The sequence below is a fragment of the Marmota marmota genome, unplaced genomic scaffold (genome assembly GCF_001458135.2).
Source record: "Marmota marmota marmota unplaced genomic scaffold, marMar, whole genome shotgun sequence".
NCBI lineage: Eukaryota > Metazoa > Chordata > Mammalia > Rodentia > Sciuridae > Marmota > Marmota marmota.
The window spans coordinates 1620927-1628650 of record NW_026000240.1 but is presented as its reverse complement, the minus strand read 5'-3'; the positions used below and the strand labels follow the sequence as shown (position 1 = coordinate 1628650).

Here is a 7724-nt window from a genome sequence, read left to right as displayed (position 1 = left end):
TTTTTTTTTTTTTTTTTTTTTTTTTTTTTTGAGAAAGAGTCTCACTATGTTGCCCACCCTACCTCAAACGAGGTCCTCCTGCCTCAGCCTTCCAGGTCTCCAGGATACATGCACACACATCATAGTGCTTGGCTCTGTTTTGGGTTTAATAGTGCCTTGAGCCCAGAGGGGGGAAAAGTAGTAACTCTGTGGAATTCTGTTTTGTAGTTTCCTAACCAATTAGACTCCTTAACCCTTTTTTTAAAATGAAAGTAGTAAAAATTACATTGAATTTTTTTTTTTTTACCAAATGTTGCTTGCTTATGTTTGTTGGTTGGCAGAATTACATAAAATTATATTATAAATTTTTTTGGTATACCTTTATATTGAGCCTTCAAAAACCATGGAAAAATTCTGATATAAGGGTATTTTGCACCAAGCATGATGATGCATCCCTGTGATCCCAGGAATTCTGGAGGCTGAGGCAGAGGCAGAGAGGCAGGAGGATTATAAGTTAGAAACTGTCTCAAAATAAATAAATAAATAAATAGGGCTAGGGATGTGCCATCACATCCTGGCTGAATACTTTTTTTTTTTTTACAGCTTCATTAATTGTGTGGATAAGCCATAGTTTATTCAAGCACGCTCCTGTGAATGTACATTTAGGTTGTTTCCAATATTTTGCTATTAGAAACATTCTTGAAGTGAATAGTCTTGTACATATGTATTTTTCTTATTGCAGGTATGTCTTCAGAGTAAACTCCTTAAAATGGGGATGCTGCATGTAAAGGTAAATACTTTTGTACTTTTATTAAATATTAACAAATAATTTTTTCTCCAGAAGGATTGTATCCATTTGTAACCCCACCAGCAAAGTATGAAAATGCCTTTTCTTGGGCAGGGGTTGTGACTCACTGGTAGAGCGCTTGCCTAGCACATGTGAGGCACTGGGTTTGAGCCTCAGCACCACATAAAAATAAATTTTAAAAAAGGTATTGTGTCCATCTACCACTGAAAAAAGAAAGAAGGAAAGAAACAAAGAAAATGTCTTTTCTCCCCACCCACAGAATAGCAGAATATGTCTGTCTGTCTGTCTGTTTCTCAGTCTTTTTTTTTTAATTCTGGGATTGAACCTGGGGCTTCACACATGCTAGACAAGCATTCTACCACTGAGTTACATGGCCTGACCTTTGCCAATTTTCTTATGAGTGAGGTTGTTTTTTGCCTTTTTTATTTTTGTTACCAGGGAATTGAACCCAGTTGTACTTGACCACTGAGCTCATTCCCTGCCCTTTTTATTTTTTATTTTTTGAGACAAGGTCTCACCAAGTTGCTTAGGGCCTCACTATGTTGCTGAGGCTGGCTTTGAACTTGCAGTCCTTCTGTATCCAAATCACTGGAATTACAGGTGTTTGCCACCATGCCCAACCTTATGAGTGAAGTTGAACATCTTATGTTTAAGGACAATTTAGAAGATTTATTGTGAATTGTCTTCTTAGGTCTTTCTTTCATCTTTCCAGTAGGCCAACAGGCTTTTTGTCCTTTATTCCTCAATAAGACCTTTTTATGTATTAGGAATACTATAGCTCTAAATCCATGATGGATTGTTGCAATTATGGCTTATTCATCAGTTGTCTTTTAATTCTGTTAAGCTTTCTTTCTTTCCTTGTTTTGTGATACTAGAGATTGAACCCATGAATCACAGAGATATACCTCCAGTTCTCTCTCTCTCTCTCTCTCTCTCTCTCTCTCTCTCTCTCTCTCTTTTTCTTTTTGAGACAAGGTCTTGCAAGTTCCTTAGGACCTCACTAAATTTCTGAGGCTGGCCTGAAATTTGCAATCCTCCTGCCTTAGCCTTCTGAGTCACTGGAATTATAGGTGTGTTCCACTGCACTTGTCTGTTAGGCTTTATATGCCGTTTTTCATTGTTCTTTTTAAAAACAATAACATCTTTATTTGTACATATAACATTAAGATTTTATTTTACATCTCTTTTTTTCACAGCACTGGGGATTGAACCCAGGCCTCATACATGACCTAAGTATCCTTTTATTTTATTGTGGTAAAATATACATAATTTACCATTTTAACCATTTTTATGTGGACAGCTTAGTGGCATTAAGTAGATTCATGTTATTTTGCATCTATCACCACCATCCATCTCCAGAGCCTTTTCATCTTCCCAAATAAAAATTCTGTTCATATTAAACATTAACTCCCTTTTCTGTCCATTTTGGTTAGTTTAAAAATTTTTATTATATATAGTTTTTGTTTTATCTTTGTTTTAGTCTGCTTTTCATCCCTAGAAATCTGGTGATTTTTGGTTGTTAAGGTCATTTTTAAGACTAACCACTGAGGCTGGGCTTGGTGGCAAATGCTTTTAATCCTAGCATTCAGGAGGCTGGGGCAGGAGAATCACAAATCACAAAGAATCACAAAAAAAGTCAGCCTCAGCAATTTAGTGGCCCTAAGCAACTTAGCGAGACCCTGTCTCAAAATAAAATATAAAAAATGAGCTGGAGGTGTGGCTCAGTTGTTTAGTGCCCATGGGTTCAATTCCTGTTACCAAAAAAACAAAACAAACAAACAAACAAAAAAAGAATGGCCACACTAACAAGCTGCTTGGAAATTCTGAATACATGGTGGGACATCTCCTTTGGGGTGTACTGCCAGCAATATAGGGTCATTTTGTGGGAAATATCTGTCTCTTTATGGATGTTCTTGTGAACTAACCAAATTGTCCAGAAAATAGACTTTCAATCTTCTGCTTGGATGGATAAGATAAGACTGCCTGGATTCTGGGAAACAGAGGGAACAAATGTTGGAAATCTCATATTCACTGTATAATTCCATCTTAAAACTGTGCCTGGAATCCCTGTGTGCAGATCTTCTGTTTTACTCTTTTTGAATAATAAACTTAAGTCTTGGGTAAGGGAGGAGCAGTAGAATGAGGAGGGACCTGGAGTCTCTTTCTTAACCTTTAGGGTACACAGTAGAGTAATTGTTCAGGCCTTTTGTTGAGGTATTATGTTATATATTCCCCACCCCATATACTGGTTTCCTTCTGAGGGGTATATACTTGGCTGCCAGTGTTCTGGAAGCCAATGGGAAAGGGGGTGGAGTTCACTGTGTAAACTTATTTAGTAGCTTAACTCTCAGCTGAACATGGTTTACCTGACTATCCTTGTTATCCTCCCAGAAAATGAAACTTCGGTTATTTGTGAGGGTAGGGGAAAGAGATCTGGGGGCCCGAGTGCTGTTGCTCTTTGGGTAGGGGTGGGGGTACTGAACCCAGGGTCACTCTATCTCTGAGTTACATCCCCAACAACCCCCTTGCCTTTTTTTTTTTACATTTTGAGGCAGGGTCTTGTTAAACTGCTGAGGTTGACCTCAAACTCATGATCCTCCTACCTTAGACCCTTGAGTTGTGGGGGTGGCATGCTTGTGCCAGTGTACCCAGATTCCCACCTGCTTTGTAGATTTTCAACTAGTTTTTCCTTTTTCAGCTCCACCCATACTCCTGATTTTCATATTTGTTGCTTCTAATTTTAAGCTTGCCTCTTGGCCTCCCTTACCATTGGCTTAGATTTCAGCTCTTTTGGCCTGCAGATTCTGCTGTTACTCATTCATCTGCTTGGTCCTTTCAAAGTTTTATTGTTGTTATCTCCTCTTTCATTGTCTTTGCCCTTGAGGGGCTTTGCCTTTTAAAAAATCCAATTTCCATGCTGGGGATGTAGCTCTGTGGTATAACACTTTCCCAGCATGCATGAGGTCCTAGATAAGGCTCTGGGTTTGATCCTGAGCTCTGGATGAGGAAAAAAAATTAGCAATTTGTTATCTTAGTGGGATTTTCAACAAGAAGTGAAGTACATATGTCCATCCTTCTATTTTTGTTCTGATAGAAAACTGATGCACAGTAAGGAAATACTTCCCTACCCCGCCCCACCCCAAGGCTGGGAAAACTATTAATAAGTTGTCAGCAAGCTGAAATTAGAATATTGGTTCCTATTCATAGTCTTGTATTTCTTTCACTGACCTGTAATGGCTGATGCCTAAAACCTTCAGTAATATTAGATATTACTAACTTGAGGGTAAATTGTGTTTGCTTTTAATTGCCATTCATTCTCTCTCCCATCTCTTATCATCAAACGTGTTTCTGAAGTTTATGTGTGTATGCTTGTGTTGGTTTTTGTTCTTTATATTCACTTGAGAACCAGAATAACTGGGTGAGAGCACCTGATGGAATCCTTTTCCTGCACAGTCACTCAGAGAGTCTTTGACTGGCAAGGAGCAGCCTGTTCTCTCTCTTGAGATACTGATATCATGCATTGAGGGAGTATCTACCTGTGGATGACTCTACAGAGCAAAGTACCTGCCCTTTTAAAATATTGGTATAGGAAACAAGTCGTTTTGCTATGGGCAAATTCTAAATAAGTAGATATGGGACCAGAGCGTGTAGCTCACTGGTGAAGCACATACCTGGCCTTTTAAAAAATCCAATTTCCATGCGAGACCTTGGGTTAATCCCCAGTATGACAGAAAAACAAATAAGAAAGAACATGGAATTAGTCTTAAGTGGTATTTGGTTCCCTTTCCCTTCTGTGTTCTTCATTTTATAAATGAGAACACAAAATGTGGATGACTTTTTTAACGTCACTTAGTTAATGAGAAACAGAGCCAACACTTAGAAAGTCTCTTCTGATGCCCTGGTCTGTGCACTTCTTCAGAAATAGAATCCATCCTGAGAAATGATTTTTGAAACTTATTTCTACCCAAGGCATGTATATGGCAAGTGGGGTCTTGTTAGACTGCTCATGTCTTCTCTCTTTCCTACTTTTCATTGTGATTAAAACCTTGATCAGGGTAGAATTTCATTATTTAATTGTTCTAAATTGAAGTATATATGCTCTTTTTTCAATTTTTTGCCTTCATTTCTGTGAATGCCTTCATGACCTTACTTTTAGATTGATATGTAATATTTCTTTATATTTTCTTCTTTGTAGCTACATCCACATTTCATTATGCCTCAGAAAAATGAAAATACAGGAAAATTCTGTGGATGAAAGGAATCCACTTAGCCTTTTATGAGAAATGGAATACTGGGTTTGGAGGCTTTAAGAAATTCTACTTTCATCAACATTTATGCATTCTGAATGCTAAGTTGGGAAGGCCATTTACTTGGAATAGACAATTGAGTCACTTCCAGTGTACAAAGAAGGCTCCTGAAATCCAGAAATTGTGGATTCAGGATGAATCCGTCTGTGAAGACGAAATCCAGTGTGCCTACTCAAAATCCTAGTTTTCTCAAGTGGAAAGAAAGGACACTAAGTACTTCATTTCTTTCTCAAGGAGTCTCCTGAAACTCCAAGCAGAGAACTTGCTATCATCAGCAAAGGAGTTGGACCATTAATATTGTGAAGAGTCTCTTGAAGGCAGTTGCTGGCTTGCCAGCAAGTAGTGCATTAGGTCAGACCAATGGTCATAGACCTAGGACAGTGCCACAGGCTTCTGAGTGTCCCATGAAGTTCACTGGGGAAAGCCAAGGTCCTAGTGAGAGTGGCAAGATTGTAGTCACCTTGAGAAATCATAAGAGAAAATGCTTTTGTTATGGCTGCTACCAAGGACTAGAGTACCACAGGAGTGGGGGACCCTATTCCAAAAATGTTCCAGCTTAACCAACATTGAAGAATATAAATGTTTCCTCTGATGACGTATGAGAAATTATCCATGATTAGATTTCAGTCTAGGATTCTCAGATCCCAGCACTTCAGTACGAAAAGCAAAGTTTGCAAGCCAAGGAAAGCCCAGCGAAGCTAGTACAGAAGGTCACTGGGAACCACCAAGAGACCCTTAAGGATAATACAGAGGGTGGCAGTTGTAGCCCATTTTCTTCCCCAGATCCTTCTTGTCAGCATCAGCCATACTTCCCAGATATGGACAGCAATGTTGTAGTGAAGGGAAAGAACTCACATATGCCTGATGGCTACCCTAAAGGAAATCCTTTCTCGGACAAGAAGCTTAATTTAGATGAAGCATTCCCTGACCAACAGAATGGCAGTGCCACATATCCTTGGGACCAATCACCTTGTTCCTCTCCAAAGTGGGAGTGTACGGAGCTGATTCACAACATGCCCTTATCAAAACGTTCACTTCAGAAACTGAAAAAGAGATTGACTCTGAACCACGAAAATCGGACAAGCACTGTCAGTGATGACAGAGTAAAGCTGTCAGTGACCGGAGCAGATAAATCTGAGTAGTGTAGATGGGCCTGTGTCTGAAAAGAGTGTTCAAATGAGAACTCCTATCAGATGGAGGAGGATGGATCTTTCAAGCAGAACATTCTTAATTCTAAGTTGCAGGACCACCCTTACTGTAAAAGTCCACTGGAAGCTCCCCTGGTGTGCAATGAATACAAACTAGAAAATCATCTGGGAGGTGGAAAGAACAATCCAAAAGCATCTCCAGTGGATGATGAACAGCTTTCAGTCTGCCTTTCTGGTATGCACTCTTCCTTTATTCTCCCCAACCTCTGGCCCACACTTGTTGTCCATTAACTTTTCTTAGAAGAGTCCTATTTTTTCCCTCCCACACCTGGCTTTCCCTTTAACCTCTTGATATTTTTCTTGAGAACCTTTATATTGCTCTGTGATGTGGAACTCACAAATTATTTTATGAATTCTTTATTGCGTGATGGACACTTAACACTGATTTCCAATTATTTTGTCTATAACAATGCAATGAAATTATTGATACTTACACATTTTTTCCTGTAAGTTAAATTCCTAGTATTAGAACTGCTGGTGAAAAAATATTCACACTTAAATTTTTAAGAGAATTGATAAATTACCTTCCAAGAGTTAAACCAGTCAGCTTTGCCAGTCTTACGGATTATATGAGAGTTTTAATTTGGCATTTTTAAGTTTGGACATCTTTTTATGTGTTGGACATATTTTTTTTGTTTGTGCCTGGTTTTCCTATGTGTGTTTTCATATTAGATTATTATTATTTTCCTATTAGATTATTATTCATGTTAGATTATTCCTATTTCATTTATTTAATATATAAGAAGGTCCTGTGTACCAGCCACTATACTGGTTCTTAAGAGTGTATCGAAGACAGGATGCACTGATTTCACATCACTTCCCACCCGCCAATACTGGGTACTGAACCCAGGTGTACTCAACCCAGTCCTTTTTATTTTTATTTTGAAACGTAGTCTTGCTAAGTTGCCAAGTCTGGCCTCAAACTTGCAATTTTCCTGCCTCAGCCTCCCAAGTAGTTGGGAGCACCACTACATCTGGAAGGATATACTGATATCTGCCTTCATGAACCACAGAATCATTTTAGTTATAAACATGTTAAATTAATTACTAATTGTAAATGTCATGAGGATTGTGCCTCCAAAGGGGTAAAAGTCTTTAGTACCCCAAATTATTTGTGGTTTTGCTTCACAGAAATTTTCATTTCTTACATAGTAAACTATATTTGTCTTTCGCTTTATGGCTTATAGTTTTTATATTGTGCCTTAAAAAAGCCTTCTCTTGTCAAAATTTACATTGGGCAGCAAATTGGCATAAACATTTTTAGAAGGCAGTTAGCAGTCTTTGATTTATTCCCCTGCTTGAAATTTATCCTAGATATAAAAGAATACTAATGTTTATATAGATTATTGCTTGTATTATATTAGTAATTCCCTAATATAAGCTTATGTTAAAAACTGAAAACAAAACAATAGGTTTCTATTA

General features: G+C 38.2%; 1 pseudogene; it reads left to right on the top strand.

Annotated features, from left to right (window-relative positions):
- The window catches only part of LOC107143096, a 10196-nt pseudogene extending 2741 nt beyond the window's left edge, over nt 1–7455 (top strand).
- The last annotated feature ends 269 nt before the right edge of the window (nt 7456–7724 follow it).